We start from the raw sequence: 27,250 nt of genomic DNA on the forward strand, positions 1-27,250 counted from the left end.
GTGGCTTGGAAGTCATTGTGCATTGTGCTGTTTGGGCTGGGCACGACGTCATTTAGCACGCAACGTGAAAATTTGACGTTAAAAAATGTTTTTGGATGAACTCATTTCAAGTCAATTAAGGTGTGCAACCCGCACAAATATGATGTTTATGAAAGATATGCCCGATCGTGTTAGCACCCACGAAGACCAGAGTAACAAAAGGAACAGTTTGAAATAAAGTGGCCATCCTCATGCAAGGCGGAACAACTACGTTCACAAAGCAAGTTTATTTTATGGTGTCAGAAGAATGTGGAAAATTGTAGTAATGAATATTGGACAGAGCGCATGTTTCATTTAAATTGTTAGCAGTTGTTTAAGGTTTACAGTGGCACAACATAACTTTATTGAGGAATGTCATCAACTAGTTTATCGATCTAGAACTTCTTAATACGACCAAAGAAAAGCATTATGGGTGTTGTAGTGTCTCTGGAAGTTTGGGTGTTTGAAAGGGACGCAGGTGATAATTACGTGGAGATTTGGGGGAGGGCTGCTGTAGAGGAGGGGCAAAAGTCGAATTTAAAAGCAAGGAGGTTGGAAAGGGTAAGGAAAGATTTTTCCTGTGATGGTGTAAGGAGGACGTCTGTTTGTTAGCAGGTATAAGATGAGGATTAAAGGGCGAAGGAGACTATGGGAGACGCTGAAATAAGGGGAAAGGGAATGGAAGTTTGATGTAGGAGGCGGGATGGATTGATGCCGGTCGGGGTTTGTGGATGGATAACAGGGTAGGTGAAGTAAGATATGGAAAGGGATGGGTGAGAAGGGAGGGTTTTGTTTGAATGTTGAGAAAAGAAGAGAGGAGAATATCGAGGGTTGAAGCAGTCGGGTTTAAAATAGAGTAATTATTCACCGAGTGAAAGGAAGTTTGAGGCATTAACGGCAGAGCGAGCTGTTTGTCAGAGACACCAGGGGCGATTCTGTTTAGTAATGTAAACAACGTAAGTAATGAATTGGTGAGACTAAGAAAAAAGTTTTTTTTAAACATGAGTTGTTCTAAACATGAGCTTTGTTTGTACATGTGATTTTCGTGTGCATATCTATGGATGGAACACTATAGTATGTTTAATTATGATTTACAGTTTTACCTGACGAAGGGCCCAAGAGGCCCGAAATGCATTGGACTTCAATAAACTGCTATTGATGAATTTGGCTTCAGTCATGTTTTTGAAGAGAGGTTCGGATGGCCCAGCAAAAGCATTAGAAACTTGGGAAATGGCATTTCCTTGCATGCGGATGTGAATTATCGCAAGCGAAAGCGTGTATTATTAATGGAGTGATAATTGACATGTTAAAAGTCTGAAAAAAGGAAATTGGTGAAAAAATGTCTGCACATGCAATCGGCTGTGCAAATGGTTAGGGGCAGAAAGTGGTCCCAATATGTTGTCACTCTTTCCTTATTTACCATACATCAATATTACAGGTGACTTCCCAAGATCCTCTTCGGGTCACACCATCTGGTCAGGCCACATCCTCATAGGTACTTTTCCACTGGAGAGCGATGCTCCTGAGCGATGGCGAGATGACCTTGATTCCCAGGCTCTCTTCGGTGAGAAATTAGAACAGTTCTCCATATCAGTATCAACGTTCAATGTATCCCCTTCTCTCTTTGCCTAACTCCCAAAATACATTATTCTGGCTAAAAGTGAATCTTTTTCCACCTGCAACATAAGTGTGAGAAAGAATAAGACCCAACGTTGACATGAAATGCAATTATTAACTCTAATTTGAGAGCTCCCAGGGAAAATGCATTTCAGGCCTACAAAATTCAGCCAACATAGGAGAAATAGAATATGAACATCTCAAAGTCATATAGAAATTGAGTCATATCCATTTAATAATTTCACCTACATATAAATGGCATGATTAATAAGCACATTCAATAATGAAATGATTGTCAGTTCTGCAACAGGAGCATTTCAGTTATTGTTCTCTGCAAGTTACTTTAATTTTCCATGTTACTTCTTCATGTATTCTATATTTTGGCCTAGGCTGTTCATATTCATGTTCTCACGTTATAAGATCCTAACACTTAGGTTAACTTGACAAATGGTTATATGCGCGTGCAGTCTACACATGCGATTATAATGCACCTCTACAATTAAAAAATGATTTTGCGCTACATCATTTGCATTGCAGCACGTTGTTCAACACAGTCAGATATAGTTGTAGTCATGTTCTAAAAAAGTGGACACCTGTTGAAGGTTAATTAAATGATTCCTAAAAATGACAAGCACCCCTTCTAAATTGTTTCTTTCCTTTGCAAGAATAGAGCACTGCCTGCATGTATATATATATCCTCACCGCTTCCTTCCTCAATAGCTGACAGTCAAGTGCTTAGAATTTTGCATTGTGCTTAGACTTTTTTAACATGTATGGCTCTCAGCCTGGTCGCCACATGCTTAATAGGTTTTTTTTACATTTTTAAAAAGAGGTACAAGAAATTGCTCATTAGCTACATGTATAAGAACTATTGTTAAATTGCATTGTTTTTGTATGGAATAGAAATCAAGCTAAGGCATACTAGAAGGAGCTATTAAAGTTGCCTTCTTAAATACAAACACACTCACAGGAACTTGGTCAACTATGTACTGCTATTAAGAAACCAACATCCAGTTTACAACAGGTTAAGTGCCAAGGACATAGCCACATACACACTCCTCATAAATGAGCCCCAATATTTCTCACTGAACCCACCTGATTGGGATTTGATCAGTACTAGTTGAAATCAGCAGTGTTGCGTCACGCAGCTCCAAATGATTTCACCTGCACATACCTCCATGCTTTTGTGGTCAGTCATTAGCAGCACTTCTTGTGCCTCATCGTTTCAGCGATGCTACTGCATCTTGTCTGGTGTCCCTAATTGTGTGGTGTGTCCTGGTTTAACTATCCACGACTGGCAGTTATATAGTAGTGGTTCAAGCGATGTCAGAAAAAAACACTATGTAAAATGTTGATCAGCAAGTGCCTATGATAGAGTATACTTGGCCCTTTTAATTGAAACTAGCAATGCAAGCTCCATGACCTTGTAGGACCTATAGCCAAATATGATTCTTTCATTCCATCACTTGTATCAAAACCAAGCAATGCATCAGAGTAAAATAAATTGCATTTCTGTGGGTGATAAAGATCACGAATGTTGCTACAAACCAAGGGGCATATTTATGGGCCCCTTTTCATCTCTCTTGGACTACGCAACGTGGTGTAGGCATGATACAACTTAAAATGAGATTTACGTAGCCTGCAAGGCCACCTTGGGTTGGCCCGAATGGCTTCATAAATCTCTAGGAATATAACGCTGCCCGAATTGCAGCTTTGCATTATTCTGGATCAGGGAGGTTATTTCATGGGTGTTGCGTGGGTGTTCCCAAGCTACCTACCAGTGGTAGACCTGGGAAAGTGCCAAAAACCTACGAGTCCCCAGGTGAGGCATAGCGAGAAGAAATACCTTCATTTCTCATCTGCAGCACACAAAGAAAGAGGAAAAATTCTCAGGGGACTGTTTTTGTGCAAGTACGTGCCCCTCTCTGGATAAAAACAATCCTCCTTACAACACAGCACCCAAGGGTGCTACTTTAGTGCTAGGCAGCCAAAAGGGTGCAAGCACAGGGTAAAAGGCGGGAGGTATGCACTATAATGACATAAATAGAGCACATTCCTGGTCTTTCCCTATCACGCTGGGCAGCTTAGCAAGGTGTCTTGCTTCTCTGCACGACGTGACTTGACCATAATTATGGCCCCAAGAGACTAGCCAGAAAAATAAATTACCCCCACTTAGCGAGTAAATTAAGCAATCCCAACCAATCCTATGAATCCATGTAAATTGCATTCCTGGGGAAAATTCACACAAAATTATGCAACATGATGCATATTTTAGCATGCTTTTAAGGGAATTTGGCAAAAAAACTACACATAAGCCAGTATTGAACTTTTGTTCTCATTCATTTTTTTCCTCCTTTCCTTCTTTGATCGTTCCTTCAATGCTTCTTTCATTCGTTTTTTCATCATCTTTTTTTGTGTTTTTTACTCTTTCTGTCCATATTTCTTTCCTTCTTACTATTTTTCTCTCATTCCATGTCCTTTTTAGATTTCTTTTCTCCTTAATCCCCCGTTATTTTTATCATGCTCCTTTCATTCCTTCGTACTTTCCCTGCTTCTTTTCTTTTGTTATTCCTTCCATTCGATTCTTTTTTATGTTCGATCCTTCAACTGTGCACTGTTTCATTTCACATTTGTTCTTTATTATTTCATTATATTTCTCAGCTTTGCTTCTTTCTCTGCTTCCACATTTTCTTTTCAATTTCTTTATTCTTTCACTTCTTTCCATCCTTAAATCTTTCTTTTTTTACCCTTCTTTCGCTTCTTTTACACCTTCCTTCCTTATTCTCCATGTTGTAGTATACCTTCTTTCCTTCATGCTTCCAATTTTCTTCTTTGTTTCTTTCATTCTTTGCATTGAACTTTCTTTCCTTTGTGCTGTCTCACTCCATTTGCCTCTAACTGTTTTATTTTTTTGGCCTTTTAATATTTTGTTTCTTTATTGTATTAGGCTGTTGTGAGTTTTCTTTGGGCCCACTCAACAGCTGTGTAGTTTAGGTATATTCAACCGGAATGTATTAATTTCTCATTCTGATGTGCAAAGACCTGCGAGATAGAGATGCAAGTTAAGAAGGGCCATTGAAAGTAAAGATGGGCCATAAAACAATGTAATCTGCTTCCATAGCACCCCTGTTTAAGTTGGCATAGGTTTACTACGTCGTTGCTACAAACATATCTATGTTGCTTTATTATCTGGAGTGAAGGCTAGCCAGAAATTCGTTCCTCTTCCAACATTTCAGGGTTCAGGGTAGTGCTGTTAAAGCACATTTCAATCAAACTGATTCCAGGAAATACCAACACAATGGCAGTCTCTGGAATGTGGTAGAAAGGCAATATTGCCAGGACTTTAGGACTAAAAACCAATAAAACGTCTCTAATATCCCAAATACATCATAAGACAAAAGGTTCATAGGATCCTTTAACTAAGACCCACACAAGAATAAAGTATAAAGAGCAGATCCAGACAGCAGAAAAGGATTATTGCATACTAGCAGAACTGGTGGCTGCTGAAAATGTTTTGCACACTAAGATTTAGAATGAGACCAAACAGCCAGGACAGCCCACTTGCTAATATCATCTGAATGTGTCATAAATCCCAAAGCCCTTCCTAGACCAAACCTTCTCCTCATTTATTAAATGAAAGTGAGCTGGCAACTCATCCCTTGCTGCAGTCCGAGCCCAAACATGCACCCACCAGGAACATGGCGCCACCCAGGGGAAATCAAGGCCCATGGGCTGATGAGTTGAAGGGTACGCAAGATCATCCCTAGTGAGGTTCTGGAAATAAATCACTGCCTTGTGGTTGAGGAAGTGTGAACAGAGGAGCTGACTGGACTGAGCTCCAACAGCATTTGTATGTGAATTTAGTGTGGAAAATAGCAAAAGACTGGGGTTGTCTGAAATCTTGAGGTACCCATCTCGAGTTGGTGGAGGTTTGAGGTGAGACATGATCGAGTGCAGGAGTGGTTTGAAACACAAGCTTATCAGTGTTTAATCATTGACTGTGTAGAATGCAGGATGACCAAAATCAGGAGGCAGGGCTGTTTTTGTAATGTATAAGGAAACTGTTACCTATTGAAGCTTAGACTTGTTGATCTGATCCGTCAGTTGGGTGGAGATTGCTTTCCCAATATTTTTTTAATGAATGGTAGAGGGTTGGTTATTGAGAGGATTACCTGAGTCTATCAAAGGTTGATTCAAAAGGGGGCGGGGGGGCTGTCTTCTTTCTGACCTCATCATTGAAGGTACCTTGTCTATCAAAGGCATTGACAATGTTGAGGAAGTATATAATGGCACTCCTATGATGATATTTCAATACAAAGGTTGGTAGAATGTCATCATCAAAGGAGGTGACTTTGAGAGAATGTCGGTAAGTTCATCCTTAAGAGAAAGTTAAAAGCTAGCCACATAGGAAGGAGTTGTGGAAGATTGGAGGCAAGTTTGATGTCTGCTTCAAGTATTTCTGCATTCATGTATGCAGCATTTATATAGCGCAAACCTAGCTATAAGGTAGTGGTGTGCTTTGCATTGTCCATTGCAATGACACGGTCATGGTGTGATTGGAGGATTACCTGTTTTCTAAGAATGAGAGCTGTTAATACATCACAATGAAGTCTCTTTAAAGAGATGTATTTTCATCTTGTCAGATCCTATTTTGTTCATTGTGTCAGTGAAGAAATGATTTATAGTCACACATTTGTTGAATAATTTAGAGATTGGATTGTCTGGTAACAGGTTGAAGCAATGTTTGACAGCCCTAAAGATTGCTTTACTTCTCATAGTTGGTTCCTTGATGGTAGACTTGTGAAAGGCAACTTTAACAGTGTGAATTTATGTTGTGAGTGTATTGAGCTGGGAGAGTCCCTTGGGTACCTTGATCAATCGTGAATGCTTTCTTTGCTTTTTTAAATAATTGTCTTGTAGCTTCTTCTCTAAAATATGTTAGGTGTGCCACAGTGCCAACGTTTTTATTTTTCAGGGTCATGTTTTCAGTGGAGCACTGTATTCTGTAATGTTCTTCATTGCTTTGTTGAATATGTATAAACGTGAGTTGAGATCTGATCTGGGATGATGGGAGTTTGAGAGTTTTCGGAGTTCATTTTGGCGGGCCTTCCTCAAATGTCTTTGAAGGAGTGGTGTCAGACCTGACAGTCCTTTGGTGATCCTGACCCAAAGGTTTTGCTTTCTCCCCTCCTATTCGCTGACATTCATTTTTGTTGGCTTTGGGACTCTGTGCCCTTTACCACTGCTAACAAGTGCTAAAGTGCTTTTGCACCCTCCTCTAAACATGGTAAAATTGGATTACACCAAATTTGATTTTTAATTTACTTAAACGTCCCTAATAAAGTGGTACAACATGTACCCAGGACCTATACATTAAACGCTACTAGTGGGCCTGCAGCACTTATTGTGCCACTCACTTAAGAAGCCCTTCAAAACCTGTCCCAGATCTACCATTGCAGTTTTGTGTGGCCAATTTGACCTGGCAAAATAAACCTTTTGCCAGGCCTAAACCTCCCTTTTAAATATATACAAGTCACCCCTAGGATAGGCCACATCTAGCCCAGAGGGCAGGATATATATATATTTTTTTAAGTGGGACATGTAATCAAGGTTTTACTTGTTCTGAACTACATTAGTCTTATACGATTTCAACGCCTATATCTCTATATGATACACCGGATTACGTTATTACATTTAATAAGTGAAGACTTTTGGTGGGAAAAGGTAGAAATTTCACATTCAGTTTAAAAATAATTGTATTTTGAAATTCTTTTTAATGGTAAAGTTGGATTTTACATCACAACTCGCATGACCGTGATTAGCATGGCAGTTGGCCTTTGTGTATTCCTCCCAGACTGTGAGACAAAGGGGGACTAGGGGTTGGCAGGATGTGCGGAACAGAGCTCTTCCCTGCCCCAATTACATTTCAAGGAAGCTGCTGTAGCACACTCACAAAGAACTTCACACAAGTCTTTGTCACCATAGACCTCTTGAAGCCTGGGCAGGAAGGTGGAAATTCCAGAAACATCTGTTGGGGGGGGGGGGGAGTTTCTTCCACTTTTAAGCTGGCAACAGGGATAAACATAGGACCCTTAGGCCTACTCTTCAGTTTATTCCTGGACCTGCAGAGGACTCCCAGAAGGACTATCTTGTACTTTAGGGGACTGCATTGCTGCTTAAGGCCTGCTTTGTACTCAGAGGACAGCCCAGCTGCCACCAGAAAACTACCCTGCTGCTTGAAGCCTGCCTCAAACCCTCGAAGGACTGTTCTGCTGCTTGAAGCCTGTCTTGCTGCTTGATGCAAGTAGTACCAGAGTGACTCCAAAGGCTAGATGGCAGGCCTCCTGCTCTGAGATACAGGGACATGAAATGCTCCAACAACTTGGAACATGCACATGGACCCTGTCTGAAGTTAGTCCCGCCCTTCAATGGTGTCCAGGTGTTAAGGATACCCAAACCACCAAAAGCCAAAACTTGGGACTTAAAATAATTTTCATCAAAACTGGGGCCTACCTGTTGGCCGATCAGCCCAGGGTGCTTTGTCGGGTAGCCTGACTTTGCGGTACTTCCCACTACATTCTTTATCACTTAAGGTTTAGACAAGTGTTCACATGAAACTCAAATGAAGGAATTAAAATCAGACAGTAAAAATAGCCGTTAAGATTCAATATATGAAGAAATGAGACCAGCATGTAGACCATACTTCAAATTCATCTGAATTCAATTTAAGTTTGAAAAATATTAAATATTTTCAGCCAAAGAGGGAAGATATTGTAACAAGTACGCAATACCACAAGTGCAAAAAAACAATAACTGAAAGCCATATCAAATATGTATTTCTAAAACGTACAATGACACTGTGGAAATAGCACAGTGTTATTTCAAACAATGGTCTATATGTAAGGACATTGACACCATTTCGATCCTATGGAAAGGTAAAAGGGTCTGATCAGGACTGTCGATGACCTCAAGAACTTATAGTAAGGAATAGAGTTAGCGCTGCAAATGAAACATATCATTCCAAAGTAGTGGAAAGGTCTAAAATACATACTGGCAACTGTGAGAGATAAGCAGAAAGCAGTTCCTGTCTGAAACAATTAGCAGCTGGTTAAGCGAAAGTGTATCTCAATGTGAACTCCTATGGCTAATTCAGGAAACATGGTAAGGAGATATTCAGGTAAGTGTGCTGGATGACTACATAGTGGAGGAGAAGTGCAGAAGGACTTACCAAGCTGAGCAGCGAGCAGTGTTCAGGAGCACCTGTGCTATTTATTAGAGACTGCGGGGCAGATTTACAAGCCCCTTGCGTCATTTTTGCATTGCCGTTGCGTCACTTTTTGTGACGCAGTAGCAGCGTAAAAATGAGGCCCATTTACAATGTGACGCATCTAGGGAGATGCGTCACGTTGTAAAGCCCTGCGCCACATTATACCTACGGCAGGTATAATGTATGCAGGGCGGGAGTTCCAACTCAAAAAAGCTGTGTAGAAGTGAAACAGAGAAATCTACAAGATTTCACTGTGCCAATTCTAGGATGCCACTGCGTCAAATTCTTACGCCTGCTTGAAGCAGGCATAAGGAGTGACGCAGCACAATGAGGATAGGCCTCCCCCTGCATTGCTGGAGTTGCGCCGTGCGTGCAACACAACTCCAGCAATGCGTGAATTTTGCGTCAACAGATGCGTCTGAATTCCGGACGCATCTGTCAATCCTTGCGCCATGGTGCGCGGTATTCTAAATACAGCGCATCCATAGTGGTGCAAGGGTTTCTCAGGGTGGCGCAGAGAAAGTGACGCATCTTTACAGATGCGTTACTTTCTAGTAAATCTGCCCCCGCAAGTATTTGAAATTTCAATCAAAAAGTGAGAAAGAAAACTCATGATGCTCACGGGGACTGTACCTGAAAATGTATGATGAATGGGCAAGTTAAGGAAAAAATAGTCCTAATTTGGGAAAATACAACATGACGGGTAGTACACAATTACCCAGGAGTAGAGCTACTACTCTACATGCATGGAGCCCCCAAGGGGAACAGATTTAGGAACTTCCAATAGAAGTTGGAAAGCGGCAAAGCAATGAGAACTGTGTGACAGGAGAGTCACTCGTAGTTAACCGTCAGTGTCTTCATGCTGCGAGACACTGTGTTCAGACTACAGATATGGCGGAGCCACCATAACGAGGCTTGGGTCATGCCACATCCTAGTGGAAAGGGGGCATGGTCACAGCATGAGAGGAGAGGCAGAGATTGTCTCAGGGGAGGCTCTGAGCAGTGCAAACGTGGGTAAAACCTGTCTAATGGAATTGCAGGAGTGAGACGGGAGTACCATGAGTAATACAGCGAGTCACAATAATACACAATACAATGTTTTAATAAACAGCAATGTCAGAAGGCCAACGCATTGTTGGAGAGGTAGAGAACATGATAACAGGATATAAGAATAGGGAATCAGTGAAAGAAGAGCAAAAATGAGACAAAAGACAGCCATAGTTGGTTACTGACCAGCAACGTTGAATACCAATGCTCTGTAGTGACATAGTGAGGGCTAATTAATTAAAAAACAAGGTGACAGAGATAAGATCAGTGATAAACACAGCAACAATGAGATTTACATGAAATACATAAATGATTGTATGCTCAATGAGGAGTTACATTCGGGCAAAGAAAAATAAAGATCAGCTGGAAGTCTCTTTAGGTAGGCAACATAGGCCAAACGATAGTTGTGTATTGTGTGGTGCTGTGGTACAAAGAAACCAGATCAGGGTAGATCTTTCGATTGCCTGGAGGTGGTAAAGACCACTCCACGGGGTGAAGCTGTAAGTAAATGAGTCTTAGGGGTTCAGGAATGAGTCATTAATTCATAAGTGAAAATATTTTGCGCCACTCCTCTATGGAGTTAAGTCAGTTTTTTATGGAATCACTTTTGCCAATCCATTTTCAATCCAGTGGTTGTAAGATATATGGTGTGTCCCCACCTCTTGGTGATGGTCGAGCCTTTTCAAAGACTTGCCATTTCACATTGCCAGCAGTGTGATGATGTTCCAAAACGTGTTGTACCAATGAGATGATTCCGTTGCCACATCAAGAGCAGATCCTATGTTGGCCAATCCTGCGGCCTCATTTATGAAAAGTGACGCATAGCAGCATGAAAACAGCGATGCGTCACTTTTCATTGTGCCCTCCTTGCGACATGCTGAATGCCTCATATTTACAGTATGATGCATCATGTCGCAAGGAGGTACAGATACGTCAGTATTTCTGACGTATCTTTAGGCGCATAAATGACGCATTGCTGGAGTGTGTCACAAAAGTGACGCAACTCCATCAATGGGTCATTTCACATGGGCAAGTCCCATTTAAAATGTACCTGCCTCACTCTTATGCCTGCTGTGTGGCAGGCGTAAGATATTGACGCATTTGCGTCCTAGAAGTGACGTCGTGAAATCTCATAGATTTCACTGCGTCACTTCCACGAGGCTTACTTGCGGCAAAACGCCCATCCTGCATATATTATACCTGACGCAGGTATAATGTGGCGCAGGGGTTTACAAAGTGACACAACTACCTAGATGCGTCACTTTGTAAATATGACGCAATATGGCGCACATTTTTACCCTGCTGGTGCGTCACCGGCGGCGTAAAAGTGATGCAAGGGCTCATAAATAAGCCCCCTGGCCTTTACTTATTAGGATATCTGTCCAATGTAAATCAAAAACAGGGGCACAGTTTGCAGAGGATTACATTACTAGAAGCACAAATAGTATAGTGCTGTAAGGAGATTTCTGTGTTGCCATGTCTGAGTGCTCTAGTGTTTTTAGTGAACTGACACACTGTGCAGTTGCCACATTTAAAATGAACCTTTTTGATTCTAGTCCCTAGGAAGATAGGGTAGTTTCTTTTGATTTTAGTGGATGAGAGTTGCATTGAACAAAATATGAAAATAATTGTAGCTCATTGAAGCCTTACATATTTTTGAGAATCGACCAGTGTTTCTTGATTACCTTGACACTTTTGTTGGTGTCAGGGCAGAACCTGGTAACACAGGCAGTTTTATCAATAAAAGATCTCTGTGTTGGTTGCAGAATGACTTATCTAGGGCTATAAAATGCCCTTTCCATGAATGTCTTAATCAAACATTACAGATACCCCCTTTCTGAGAGTTTTTGCTTAGTATAGAACCTTCTTTGAAGAAGTCTCGTTACACTGTACAGTTCCTATGGAGCTTCAGGAATTGGCCAATGGAAGGCCATCTCTGAGTGTTCATGGATGGAAATTTGTGTACTTTGAAAGAGGGTTATGCTCTGTTGATTTCCTGTTAAGGTAGATGATGATGTGGTTTCCTTTGTATTTAATTCTAAGATCTAGGAAGAGTAGGCTACTAGAGTCACTGTTTTACGTGCATTTGAAATGAGGCTGGGTTCTGTTGCTCAAATATGAATTTACCTTGAAAGAATAAAACACAAGAGGTGTTTGGCTAAACAAGAACAGTTGGTTTAATTAAACGCAGCGGCCGGGAGAGCATGCAACAGAGTCGGGATCCAAAGACTGTCTCAAAGCACATTGGTTTCAGCTGTCTTTTTATACGTTACATCAAGCGTCATAAAGCAATTAGTACAATCCTTTGAAAACAGAAATCTGGGCCTAGTCATGGGGCCATAAATATGGTAATTGATTAGAAGTGCAGATAGGTTTTGACCTTGCATAGACACAATGTGGGACCAATTGGTACGTGTCCAGATGACAAGCATGGGGAGCGGGTGATCACTGCGCGTAGTGTGCATGCTGTGTTCTGAATGGCTGAGTGTTCCTAACATTCTTGATGTGGCAACTAACTTTATGTTTTTTTGAGAATGTGTGCCCCTTTGGCCAAAAGTGTTTTATTGGGGCCAATCTTCTGAGACCATTGTGGTGTCGCTGCCTATCTGTGGGATCGATCTGGGTTTTACTGCCCGCCTGTTTTTCTAAGGTTTCATGTCACCCCACCTTTGATCTGTCAATCAGTTGCTTCAGGCCTAGGTCCCACGGCCTGCCTATTCACGTTTTTATGACTCAGGGATGATGGGGAGGTCATATCCGGTAGATTAGACAACAGCAATGCGAGTTTGTTTCTCTACGCACATACATCATGATATTTATCAACATTGTATTTATCAATATTAACAGTGCTACTTATGAAATGCTTCAAGATGTCAGTGCAACCTATTGAGATCATGAAGATATCATAGATGTATCTCTTCCAGAAATGCATGTTGCTGGAAAATGGATTACGATCAGAGGTGACAAATTCAGTTTTAAATTGGTTGACTTAATTTGAGTGCTGCATAAATACTTAACACATTGCATCTAAATTGAGCCTAATTGCTCTTTTGCCAAGCTACCAGAGGGGTAAGTGTAGGATAATTGAGTTACTCTTGTAGTTCACCCTGATGGTGCTGTGGTTTCTACTTGAGAAGGGTTAACACCCCTTTTAACCAAAAACCCAAATTCCTGCAAGTGGCAGGTTAATTCTCCTATCTGGTTGACATCTATCCATAGGTTTAAAATTGAAGCAGTGATACGATAATTGAAAAGGCATCTATTTAATGAAGTGATGTTGGATAAATGCTGTGGATTAAGGTGGGATGGGTATGTTGAACAGATTCAGGGGTTATAAGGTCCAAAATTTGTTCAGTGAAGTGTGTGTTGGTCTGTATGGATCAGATTACAGAAGGAGGACTGAAACACAGAAAGAGTGAGCAGGTTAAGAAGGTAAGAAACTTGAATTATCTGGGTACTAAATAGTCATAGAAGGTGCAGGCCATGTACATTTGTTGATTGTTATGTTTCCTTCTCCTGTCTTGTTTATGTGATCTGTGTGTTGGAAGCTGCAGGTCACATGTATGTGTGTGCACTCCCAGTGCACCCTGTTTCCTTGCAGATTAATGCAACAAAATGTTGTTGCGTGATGACGGGAGGGTTGTCTTGTAAATAAGATGGTCATGAAACTTTTATTAGCGAGCATTTGCTTGTGTAAGTGTGTGCATTTATGAATATCAGATGCTTTCAGTTTATCTTGAGGCGTGGAGTGAAAATAACATCTTCAAGTTGCAAACCATACAATTTAAAAAAACTACAGGGTTTATGTGAGACCTGGCACATTTTGGCATGTTTCCCCCTTTTTGCTCTTTGACCTCCTGGTTTTGACTCTGATTTTGCTAGTTTAGTGTCTCTAAGCACTTTCTCACTGTTGTTCATTGTTCAAGTGCAAGTACTCCCGTTGTAAATTGTGTTATGGATTGGTGTTTCCATGATTGGCATATTTGATTTTCTAGTAAGTCCCTAGTACCATGCACTGGGAGTGCCAGGGCCTGTAAATCAAACGATACTAGTGGGCCTGCAGCACTGATTGTGCCACCCACAGACATAGCCCTGTAAAGGTAACTCAGGCCTGCCACTGTAAAGTCTGCACGCAGTTTGTAACTGCCATGTCGACCTGGCAAGTGCACCCTTTGCCAGGCCCTAATCCTTCCTTTTCTTACATATACGTCACTCCTAAGGCAGGCCCAAGGTAGCCCTGTGGGCAGAGTGCTGTGTGTGTTTAAGGTAGGACGTATACTAAGGTGTGTGGCATGTCCTGGTAATGAATTAAAGTGTATTTCGTTTTTCACTATGGAACGGCTATCTGTCCCATTGGGTAAAATAGGACTTTCACTTATAACATCTTATAAGTATAAGTATAACTTCTCATTGGGACACGATAGGGAAATGGAGTTTAGTATACCTGGACACAGAATGTAAAAATGCATCTCTTAGTAAAGATGATTTTTTTTTCTGTTTGAAAATACCACTTTTAGAAAGTATGTATTTTCTTGCTTAGCCATCCTGTGTTTCTCTGCTGAGGTTGTGGATTGACTGTCTGGCTTTGGAGTAGTAAGGGCTGGGGATGTGCATTCTCTTCAGACAGCCACTGGGGAGGGTTGAGGTGTGTCCTGCCTTTCCTGGATGAGTCAGGGCTGGGCTGGATAGAAATGAAATGCATTTAGAGTAGTGGGAGGAGATTTCCTTGCAACTGATTGGGCCTGGTCTGCTGTAGACAATGCTGTCTCCACCTCCTGCTGGGAAGCTCGGCCAGAGAGGACCATACTGGTTTGGACTAAGCACAGACACTCTCTGCCTGAGATTACAAATGAATTTTGACTAGAAATATAAGGGCCCAGACACCAGAACTTTAGAACTCTTTTGGACCACGAAGACTGCCAAGAAGAAGAGCTGGAGAAGCTGTGAGGAGGAACTACCACTTTGCTGATTGCTTTGCTGTGCTGACCTGTAGTGGCAGTTTCTGTCTTGGGCAGTGAAAGGACTGGATTGAACTTTCTGCAACTTCTTTTTGTGAGTTTCTCCAAGGGCTTGAGGTAGAGCTTTCCCCCTGTTCAAGAAGTCTCAGGAACAGTAAACACTTCAAGTTCATCTGTTACCAGCACTGGGGACTGTGTATTTTGTGCTGCAACAGAAGAAAAAACAACCTGATGCCGTCAACGACACCGTTGCTGAAGCAGCACTTTCCACCCCAACCCTGTTCTTACCGATGACGCCACTCAACGTGGCCACCGAGCCGCTGCTTGCACCACGACCAGTGGGCACTGCACTCTGCACCACCTTGCTTCATGATGCCTCTGTGGCATCCCTGATGACACAGCTCCACGCCAACATCAAAGCCACTGCTTTCACCATGGTTCGAGGGCACCGCTCGTAAGTTACACAATGCACCGTCCTCACCGCACCCCAGCCTTGGCCTATCGACTGCAGTGCCATTGAATCCAGTTTGTCAGCTGACGACAGAGCTTCAGCAACAACGCCACAGCTGTATGTACTGTGACCCGCCAGCAAAGCGACGAGCACCGCATCACTTTGCACTGCAGCCCTTCTCTCACCGATGTTGCTGGACGACCGTCACCAAACTGCTGCCTGCACCGTGACCCAAAGGCACCGCACCCCACACTGCTGCACTTCGTACCACAGCCCTGGCGCCTGCTGATGCTGGCACTTCCGACTTCAACTGCAAGGAGTTTGATCTGCAATTTGTGTGACTTCAAGGGCCTGACGACTCCTGCACCGACCACCGGAAGTGACGCCTACGGATGCCAGCACTTCGGGGCTAATCGAGAGGTCGACAATGCCCTGAATTTATAAAAGGTTCTGTTTTGCGGGTCTTCCCGACACCATAGCTGTCCCGCAACACCATGGTCAGCCAGAACTGTATGGATTTGTTGTTCACGACGCCTTGATAACCCCAGACAGAGAATTGACTTCAAGGAACTGGGACCTTCTCAGAAGGCCACTGCATCTCGCACTACCCATTGCCAAGCCAGCGCAGCTAATGTCAATACCAACACAAGTAATAACCATCACCCTGCAACAAGTGTGACAAGTTAAACTATTAGAGGCCACCTAAATATATAGCAAAGACCTGAACAGCTGGTATTATCAGTTTTCAATGTATATTGAAATGTTAAAGAATGTTGATGTCCTCACCTTTCTTTCTTTAACTTTATTTCGCATTTCAAAATATAGAATGCATAAAAGTACATGTGACAAAATTAATTCCATACATATGAAACTTTAAAAGTTAGTGCAATATAATCCAAAACAGTAATCAGATCAATTACAATGTTATACAATTATATAAAAGGAGGGTTCATTATTAATAAAGACCATATAAGTCATAATATACCACTATTGCCATTTAAAAACATAGCTGCCAAATCATTTCAATTTAAAATCTGACACATAATTTATATTTTTATGTTCAGTGCGTGTTTACAGCATAGGGAGTCCTTTTAAAGCAGTCATCACACGCATCCCTTTTTCAGTTATTCGTATATTTGCGACTTCACGCAATTTTTAAAACTGCCAAAAGATAAGAGGCAATTGCATTCCATACAAATGGGGTTTCTAGATTTTGAAGAACCAGTAATGTCTCCTTAAAATATCGCAGATTAAATTTCCGGACCAACGGCATAATACATTTCTTCCGTTCAGCGGTTTAAAAAAAATGATGTGTGCAAAATAGTTTGTTTAGACTTCCCATCACAGGGGCAGAGGAAAAGATGGCTTATTGAGTATACGTTCAGAAGGATAACCCAGTATAAGCGGCATATAGTTCAGACAAAATCTCATCAAAATAAAATGATGCCGGGAATTCTCTACAAAGGAAAGGTATGGCAAATAGCCACGTTGTGCTCTTGGTAAGGCTTGATATATCAAAACTGTACTTTTCCCTTTATGACACCCCCATCTGTCCCTGTTACATTTCTCCATGAAGATTTCTTTCAACTTACTTTTAGGGAAGCTTTTGCTTAATGTTGGTGTTGTATACAGATCCCCCAAATCCTGCGAAATAAAAGATTCTTTAACATAAGATATCCATGGAATTTATTGGGAGGCAAGATAGCGACCGAGTGGTAGTCGGTCATAGGTGACCTCCTCTGTGATGGCGAGTCAAAGTAAAGTAAAGCCCAGATGCAGGATACCTAAATGGCGTACTACCAGACCGGAATTACTGTCACAAAGAATTCATTGGGGATGGAGCAGACAGTGCAGTACTTACCAGGGATTAGACGAGGGGCTTTGGTGCTGGCACGTATCGCGGAGCAGCTGATCACAGGCTTCCGCGGTCTGGAGCAGGAATTTGCGCGGATTCAGCGCTGGAGTGGCGGAGGTCGTCCGATCTTTGATAAGGACACGGTCGTCATGGCTCCAAAGACGGGTGCAAAGGACAAAGGAGGACCCGTGCAATCGGCCCCGGTCAAGCAACCACAGCAATCCCAGTAGCAACAGAGCCAGACAGATTTAGCACCGGCGCCCTCCATGGTGGCTCAGGGACGCCGGCCGCGAGTACGCCCGGAGAATGCTCTGGATGGGAAGGGGAGGGCTGTGGGCGCGCAGCCCCAGCCCCACCGGCCCACCTCAATTATCGACTTGTTCTGGGGCACAGGGAGCAGTTCAGCCTCCGGTCTTCCAAAGGAGCAGCTCATCGAGATTGTCTCGGCTAAGGAGGACGGACTCAATGAACTAAATGTGATGGGTAAGCCGCCGCTGGGCCATGGGGAAATACCTGAACCAGGGGAAATAGAGGCGCAGGTACAGGTACATGCTAATATGCTGGCTCCTACAGATAAAGAGAATATGCTGGAGTCAGGGCTAACTTGTGGCATAATGCATACTGACTCATTAGGTGAAATGGCAAGTGAAACGTCAAATCAACAAGAGGAAGGTTCTGGGCATCACCAAAGGCTACAAATCATAAGGGGGATTGAAAGTGATCTTAAAGGTCCCCTCAAGCCTCGCAGGGCACTGCAGGCGGGTAAGGAGAAGGATATTGATTCGGAAGCAAATGAAGCAAATTACTTTTTCTCACTCTCCGATGTCACTTGGTCCGGTTTAGGCTCAGGCCACGGGACAAATTCAGAGTCAAGCGAGGAAGATAGCATTTCGGGTACGGATGTTAGGGGTCGGACTACATCCATCAGGAAAACATACCCTCGGTCTGGGAGAGCGGGGAACTCCAAACAAACGGATCTTAGATGGGATTACTCTACGGGAGATCAATTGGTGGGGGTTAGTAATCAGCTCAATTCAGAAATAGCCCTAGAAGAGCCTCCGGCACCCTCTCCCACCCTAGAGTCCATACTGCAGTGTGTAATGGCACATAGGGAAGAAGCCCGATTAGAAAGCAAGCGCTCACAGAACGCTAACCGGAAACTTCAGTGTGCGGTTAGAAAAATTGCAAAAACCTGTAATGATATAAGTGCTCGGATGACGGAGTTGGAAACAAGGACGGCTGCACTGGAAGAAGATATAGCGGGCTCAAGAGGTCTAACTATAGCGCACGAGGAAAAACTTACTGACATTCAGTGGAAATTAGAGGAACGGGATAATCTACAAAGAAGGAATAATATACGCTTTCTTGGAATTCCGGAGGGGAAGGAAGGGCCTGATGCACGCCTCTTCATGGTCCAGCTTTTGGAGAAGTCTTTTCCTGAGCTGGCAGGATGGAACTCGGCACAAGAAGTGCAAAGAGCACATCGAGTCCCCTTTAATATTCGACAGCCAGCTTGCCCAGACGCCAAACCTCGGGCGCTTCTGGTGTATTTCGGGAACTTTTTGCTGAGACAGAATGTGTTTGAGAAGGCAAGACTAGAAGCACAGCGGGTGGCTGATGGATTTGCCTTTTTCACTAGGCCATATTTCTGCCACGTGACAGTGGAGCGACGATGGCGTCTACGGCAATTGATTTCCCAGTTCCAAGAGAAGGGGGCGCAGGCCTTTCTTCTCAACCCGGCTCGACTGAAAGTCATTTGGAAAGATCAAACCCGGTTTTTTATATCTGAAATTAAGGCTAAGGAATTCTTGAACACCGGGGGGTGAATTATTCTATTTGTCTGATTTTGTCTCTTCTCTCTCATAGCGAACATTAATGCCCAGAGTTTTGATTAAGCTATTTTTTTCTTCAAATGGTTTTAAGATTATCTGGATAATCATACAGATATAGCAACTTTATTAAGTTTGAAGAATCTGAGTAAAAATGTTTAGAAACTAGGGTAAAAGTACTGCTTTTTTGGTTTCTGAAAAGCTGATGGCTTGTCCCGGTCTAGGAAGGACACATAGATGAGATTAAAGTATAAAATGTTTTGGTATGCCGTCACGAGGGAATGGGTCACCGCTCATCACATACAGACCTAGAGAGGTCTGCTGCCATACATAGCAGGAAGGGGGGATGGGTGGGTAGGGAATAGGGTGCAGGGAGGGGGGCAGGGGTGGGTAAGTGGGGTAAAAAGCAGAAATTCCAGGAAAGCAAGGTAGGTAGACAGAAGACAAGATGTACCAGTGGCAGTGGCAGTAGTTACATTCGAAGGAGGCCAAAAGAGTGGCTGAAAGGGCACTACAGGTATCAAGGAAGTCGCAAAAGGAGGGAAAAGGAAAAACATAATAATATGGGTAGGCTGACTATATCCACAATTAATATTGGTGGATTAAATGATAGAGGTAAAAGAAATAGGGCTGGGGAGATGTTGCGAGTACTAGGGGCCCACATTATATGTCAGCAAGAGACTCACATTCCCTGGCAGAAAAGAGGGATTAATATTATACCGGGGTATTCTCAGGTTATTTGCTCATCTCAGTCCACCAATACGAGAGGAGTGACTATACATGTTTCTCAGCGACTTTTACCTATTGAACAAGTTAGGTTGGATAAATGGGGGTGGTGGGACATTGCCTTCATACCAAACCAATGTACTATCTGCACAGTGTATAGCTCCAATATCGACGATGCAGATTTATGGTCAAAGTTGGAGATTGAATTAGAGGCCTGGCCTACACCTTTAATTATATGTGGGGACTTGAATATTCATGTAGACACCGGGGGATGGGGAAAGGGAGGGTATACAGGGAGGAAACCTCAGGTTTTTAAAGCTTTAAATGCTCTTATTGACAGCCATGGGCTGTTAGATATGTGGTCTTGTAAAAAAATAGGGGACCCAGGTTTTACTTACTTTTCATACCCACACAGGAAATATGTCAGACTTGATTATTTTCTGGCCTCAGTCTCTCTCATCGAGGGAGCACATATCAAAAGACTCCCTAAAGTTCTGTCGGACCATAACCCACTAGTAATGAGTATTGAGGTCTCGGCATATACAAAGGGCTTTTCAAAGTGGATATTCGATAAAAAATTATTAGCTACAGAAGGATTCATAGAGCATATCAGGGTGTGGACCACACAGTTTTTCGATATCATTAGATATAGTCATCTAGAGAAATTTTTGGGACGCATATAAGGCAGGGCTTAGGGGTGAAATAACAAGCTTCGGGATATTTCATCTGAAACAACAGAGAGATTAAATACGTGCTCTTACAGAGGAATTGAGTTTGAATGAGAGACAACATATGGAAGCCATAGTACATAAACAGATAGAGGTACAAACTAGCCTAGAGTTATAGGTAATTAGGATTAAGGCCAAAATTAATGGAATTTACAATAAAAAAGGGGCGGAAAGATTTCAAACGGCAACACAGGATAATTATGAGTATGGGGAAATGATGGGGAAACACTTGGCACTGCGCATTAAACAAAGGGCGGCGGCAAACAATATTATACGATTAAGAGGGAAAGATGGAACGATGGCTACAGATATATCGGGGATATTAAAAGTTCTTACTGATTTTTATCAGGATCTTTACAGCTCCAGGGACCCGATACTAGATGGAATAGGGATAGCAACGGGGAATGAGGATTCCCAGCTGTTGGAGCTTGAGGTAGATAGTTTGTTGAATAAGGTCTTGGAGGCTTTAAGGATGATGGCCCCAGGCAAGGCATCGGGCCCGGATGGGATCCCAATGGAAATATATAGAGCTCTACAGACAGAGCTGACCCCTCTATTGTTGGATTTGTTCCTATCAGTACAACAGAAGGGGGTTCCACCACAATCTTGGCAGGAAACGAACATTGTGATATTTCTGAAGAAGAGAAAGAAGCCGGAAGACCCCGCCGCATACAGGCCAATATCTTTAATTAATACAGATGAGAAATTGTACTCCAAGATATTGGCTCTAAGATTGTCTAAGATAATTGGGACCCTAGTGAGTCCTTGGCAACACGGCTTCATTCCCGGCAGAAGTACCACGGACCATGTCCGAAGGGTTATTTCGTTATTTGACATTGCTGAAGCCACAGGGACACAGATGTCTTTGATATTGTTGGGTGTGCAAAAAGCATTTGACCAAGTAGAATGGGCATACCTGTGGCAAAATTTAAGATCTAAGGGATTTGGCCCACAAATATTAACTGCCATTCAGGCGATGTACTTTAATGCACATGCAAAAATACAGCTAATGGGAAAGGAGTCGGGTAGGGTTAAGATCACTCGGGGGACAAGGCAGGGCTGCCCGTGCTCCCCTATTCTATTTGCCCTCTACATAGACCCTCTTTTTAGATCTATATTGGATGATCATGCAATCAAACCAATAGTGACCCTGGATTATAATACTAAAGTACTATCCTATGCAGACGACATCGCGGTCGTTACCCCAGACCCGTTAGGTCCTATAAATAAGATTGAGAGGCTTGCAGTAGAATTTGGGAAACAATCAGGCTATAGCCTAAACACTGACAAAACACATATTGTATGTACAAGAAATACACAATTTCAGGATTTACGTCGGATAGAGTCAGCCACTTATTTAGGGATAGCTATCACAGCGGAGGTTGGTACAATATAGGAAATAAACTCGATGCCTCTTATTAAAAAAATGAAGGAGGATTTGAAGAGATTGGATAACCTACATTTATCTATTATTGGCAGAGCAAATGTCATCAAAATGACGATGTTTCCTAAGGTGTTTTATCTATTTCAGTGTATACCTTTGGAGCTGGAAAACATGATATTTAAACAGGCAGAGGGGATGTTTAGTCAATTTCTATGGGGATATGGGAAAATCAGAAGATCATTAAAATCTATGACTTTACCGCAACATCGGGGGGGGGGGGAGCTGGCAGTCCCTAATCTTGTATATTATTTCTGGGCAGTAATGCTGCAACATATGAGTATTTTATTCAGGCCACGGACTTGGGATCAGGCCAGGGTAGTGGAGGTTGATAATGATACTCTACCATCTATTTATGAACTAGCAATTGGCAAACTAGCATCAGGGTTAGCCTTAAGGCAGCTGGAAGGCAGCTACTATAAAAATCACGTTTTAAGATTATAAGAGCTGCCTGGAATATATGGCGGAAGATTGGTAAAAACATGGAAATACCCAGAATTCAAAGATATATATTGCTGTGGCGGTCCTCGGCCGTCCCGGCGCTATTTTATGACAATATAGGTAGAGCATGGGAAAAGGCAGGGATAAAAAATATAGGAGATATCACCGACCTGAATGGGATGGCCTCATTTGGGGATCTTCGGGAACGATATGGGATAGATTCTAGCACTATTTTTAAATACATACAAGTCAGGGAGATTATAATTAAATTGGCCTTGCAACCTATTAACCTGGCTCGAATCCCACTACTAGAATATTTAACAAAAAACAATATCGAGTACAGGATGTGTATACAATATTGATGGAGGCCACAACGGATGATATCTCTAAAGTAGAAAGTGCATGGGCGGTTAAATTAGACAATCCGGATGCAGACATCAGTAGATTACTTGAATTGTCTAAAAAAAACTTTTTGACTGCTAATCTTAAAGCCCAAACTTTTAAAACGGTGTTTAGACTCTATTTTACTCCGGCTAAACTCTGGGCATGGGGGAAAAGGGATAATAATAAGTGCCCCAGGTGTGATCAGGGCCCAGCCGATATAACTCATATGTTTGCTGATTGTTGTAAATTGGATGGTTTGAAGGAAGGTATCGAACGGTTTTTATGTAAAAATCTGGGGCGAGCAGTATCTTTAACTTCAACCATGTTGATACTTGGATTTGATGAAAGACTACAGATAGAACATCGGCAAGTTTACTTATGTTTTATGGTGACAGCTATCTATCGCATATTGATTGCCACTATGTGGAAGGATGTAGATCCGCCAACCTATCAGGCTTGGTACGCTAGACTTTACCATATATTTAATTTAGAGATGGCTTTGTATAAATGTAAAGGGAGGAGCGGAAGGGCAAGGGCCCGAAAGATTTGGGGGCCACTGATAGAATAGTAGCCTAATGTGAAGGGGAATTTGTGGATACTTATTCTGATTTCTGTCCGCTCTCAGTACATGCCCTCCTACCCTTGTTGCTGTGTTGCTTTCTCTTTCTTTTGTTTTTTTGTTTTTTTTTCCTGTCTTGAACGAAGCTTGATTTATTTGAAAATTGTATGCATTGGTATGTAAGATATAAAAATATGTAACCATTGCTTCATGGATAAATTTAAAAAAAAAAAAAAAGATATCCATGGAATTTTAAGAACATAATCTAACTTCATCACATCTTTTAAAATAATGTGGTTTAACGGTACTGTTTTGCGTTTCCAGATTGATAACCACAGTAAGAGCTGAGCCATTTTGATAGTGTCACAAATAAAAGGGAGATAAATTCTGAAGGTTGAACATGCCTCAGGTACGGACAGTAATCTTTTCACAAATGTATCTTCCATCTTTTGTAGTCCCCCCACAACTACTGTCCCCCAAATCGCTTGCCCCTTATGTACCTATCGATTTTGCTTTTGCAAGATAAACTTTAGCCATTTCTTGTATAGGTTTGGCTCCCAGTTTTTTAGAAAATCTGAACATTCCAGCTATACTCCTACCTAGATGGTTTATTCTGTCTTGATTCATCTCTTTCCATCACAATTTGGAATCGAAAAGTACGCCAAGATAACTGAAATGATCAACTTTTTCAATCTTATTCCCACCTAGATAGAAACTAGGCGGCTTATTTAGAGTTCCTCCTATGGTCAAAATTAAGGTTTTCTTTTTGTTAGCCTTCAGGTCTAAATTGGACATGAAGGTCGTATATTGTTCTATAAGTGATTGAAGAGCCAGTGGGGCGCGAACCAATAAAACAGCGTCATCCGCATATAATAGGATCGGAAGGGTGGTTTCCTGTACTTTTGGAACATCATTAATCTTTTCCATTAGGGCTTTGTTCAGATTGTTCGTATGAAGAGTGAATAAGAAAGGGGCCAGTACACACCCCTGTCTGAGTCCTTTCTCTATCTTAAAAGATTTAGTACACTCCCCTTCGATCCCATATCAAACTGAAGCTGTTGCATCGGTGTAGAGTTGTCTTATGAAATCTATCATCGATTTCTCTACACCCATCGTCTCCATAATTGACCACAATATGCTGTGTGAAACACAATCAAATGTGGCAGACAAGTCCATAAATGCCATGTTGAGATGGTGTGTCTTTGCAATTGTATATTTTGCCGCTATTAGGCTCAGGTTCAGATATGGGTCAAGGGTTCCCCTCTCCTTCCTAAAACCTTACTGAACTTCCGCCAAAGGTTTTGTTTCATCTGCCCGTTCTCAAGCCTATTTAGTAAAACCCAACCCATACGTTTTGCATTACTATCTATCAATGATATAGTATGGTAATTAGCCGGGTTAGAAGGACTGGGCCCGATTCACAGAACTAACTTAAGACAAAATCCTAAACTTACTACCATTTTGGTATTCACAGAAGGCACTTACTCATTTTGGTATTCACATAAGGCATTTACTCATTTAAGTATTCACAGAAGTTAGGAGTCCTAACTTTAGGACTCCTAAATGGCTTCTGTGAATACCGAAAGTCTTATAGTTAGGATTTTTCTCAGTTTAGGAGTAGTAAAGTTAGGAGTCCTAACTTATGAATTGGTTTTCATTTCATGTTTATATTGTCCTCACCCTTTTAGTTACAATTTCCATTTATTTGTCTATGACCTTTCATCCTTTATAGCTTATGTCTATTATTTACTACTATGTTTAAATTGTGTAAATTTCTATTTTGTATGTAAGGTAAGGAGATGTGCTATATTATGGTTAACATTGTACAGCTCTCCCCGTGCTTCCGTGCTCGTGACATGTCATCCATGTTATTGATGTCATCTGTTGCAGGATTCGATTAGGCGGCGGTTGGGATTTGAGTTTGCCTGACCTGCTGGTTGGTGAACTGTTTTGTCTCGCTTCAATAAAGCTACATGTATCCATTGAGCAGAGGATTGCTTCAGTACATTCACCACAGCCATCATCACTGCATAGGTAGCCAATGACATGGGGCCGAAAATAGCAACCTGCCAAATTAATATTCCTAGGCAGCTCATTTTGCCACCCCTCCCTTGAATAGGCATTTGTTGCATCGCATAATTACCAACAGGTGGACCCACTATTTGCGGCCTGTCTTGATTTTTCATTTCACATTGGCTACCTGCATGAACTCGGATGTTTTCTCATTCTCGTTAATGTCTTTGCGTGTCCTGAACCCACTTGAAAGGTCAAAGGTTTACCATTTTTTTACATTCCCTAATTTTAAAATGCATCAGCACTTCAACCCCCACATCTTTGAAACAATGTCCCTGCGTAACAAATGCTATTCTTAACTTTGTTCCTAAGATCAGATTTAAAAAAAAAACTACATAGCTCCAAGTGGAGTACAAGTAATTAACACGGAGTTTTTCTGGAAGGAAGAACATTAGCAATGGAGCTTCAGCGAGATTCTTTGAGTCCTGTCATAACAAATGCTCAAAAATACCTCCTCGCTGTAGACGGAAGCCTTTAAACCAAGGCCTAGTAATTCTGCCCTTCGTGGAGGCTGACGACACATTTGTAATTGCTTCCGCCGAGAGTTGTCTCGTCCAATGATTGAAGGTGACAGAAACGCACTGCCAGGAGAATGACGTGAAGATCAATGTGGCCAAATCAAAGATCAGCCCCTTTCACACATGCTGACTTCTCCCGCTCCCAATAAATGACTAATGCCATAATTGATGTGCCTGACAGCTGCGCATGCATCATTATTTCATTGAATGAGTCTGGGAACACTCCCACAGGCTAATAAAAGAAAACGTAGGATGATGAATGAATTGCCCTTGCTGGTCCAATTAGATGCGGCCTCATTTAGACATTTGTATCATCATCGCTGGGAATTGCCCAGTGGAATGATTCCACTAACATCCAGGCTTACATCCTCGGTAACAGATGAATACGGCCACATCTGAATGAATGTGTTGCACATATGCGTCTTTAGCACACGTGCAGGTGTCACGCTCTGCAGTGCAAGGACAACACCTTAGTATAATGCAATACATGTTGCCTGGGTCCATTTTCTAACGATAATGGAATATATACCAATCAAGGCTCAGCAGATTACCCAAGAGAGAGTTGGAAATCTTCCAAACCTTTCTCTGGGAAATAGTATCACTGCAGGCGTTCTGGCAGGGTATATTTTCTTTAAAAGCCAGGATAAGAATTATAAAGTTTACAAAGTGAAAATTGTTTGCATAACAGTTAGTAAAGCAATAAAACAGATTTTGGTAGCGTGAAGCCAGGGGCACAGACCAGAATATACAACGACACATGGGTAATCATGCTCCCATGATGGAAGTCTTGTAAAAAAATAGATGGACTGTCCTGACAAGGGGGTCATGACCTGATGAGCAAGCACTATAAATCCTGCTTTGAAACGGGTGGTGGGGTTGCGCTCTGATAGGGAGGCTCAATGCTCGGTATCTGAAGTTTATATACTGTTATCAACATTCTCTATAGCTTGGGTGCCTAGGAAATGTAGATTCGCCTTAAAGATGTGTAAGGAACATCACACAATGGCACATGTATGCCACGCATAATCATTATGCACTGCTCCTTAACGGTGGCACCTTGGTCAGATAACCAAGCAAGGGAGGAAACAGAAAAAAGAGAGAATAGCACGTGTCCACACTTTTGTGCAAATATATTTGAAGATGAAGAACTGCAGGCGCTCGAACTGCATTTGTAAAAGGATAAACACGCCAACCAGTAGCTAGCAAGTAGCAACCAGTAGACAGTGGGTTCCTACTACTAAGACCCGGTACAACTATTCATCAACTAGAGCGATTTCAAATTCACTGCTTTCCATCACTAAATAATGACCGACTCCAAATGATGCAGGCTAGGGGCCC

General features: G+C 42.1%; 1 long non-coding RNA gene across 1 annotated transcript in view; it reads left to right on the forward strand.

Annotated features, from left to right (window-relative positions):
- The first annotated feature begins 599 nt into the window (after positions 1-599).
- Positions 600-27,250, forward strand: part of LOC146802529 (uncharacterized) — a 58,442-nt gene continuing 31,791 nt past the window's right edge. Inside the window, exons 1-2 of the long non-coding RNA XR_014967408.1 lie at positions 600-633; positions 23,646-23,730. This is a non-coding gene — a long non-coding RNA (uncharacterized LOC146802529). The remainder of the gene's footprint in view (positions 634-23,645; positions 23,731-27,250) is intronic.

Source organism: Triturus cristatus, chromosome 8 (assembly GCF_964204655.1).
Source record: "Triturus cristatus chromosome 8, aTriCri1.1, whole genome shotgun sequence".
NCBI lineage: Eukaryota > Metazoa > Chordata > Amphibia > Caudata > Salamandridae > Triturus > Triturus cristatus.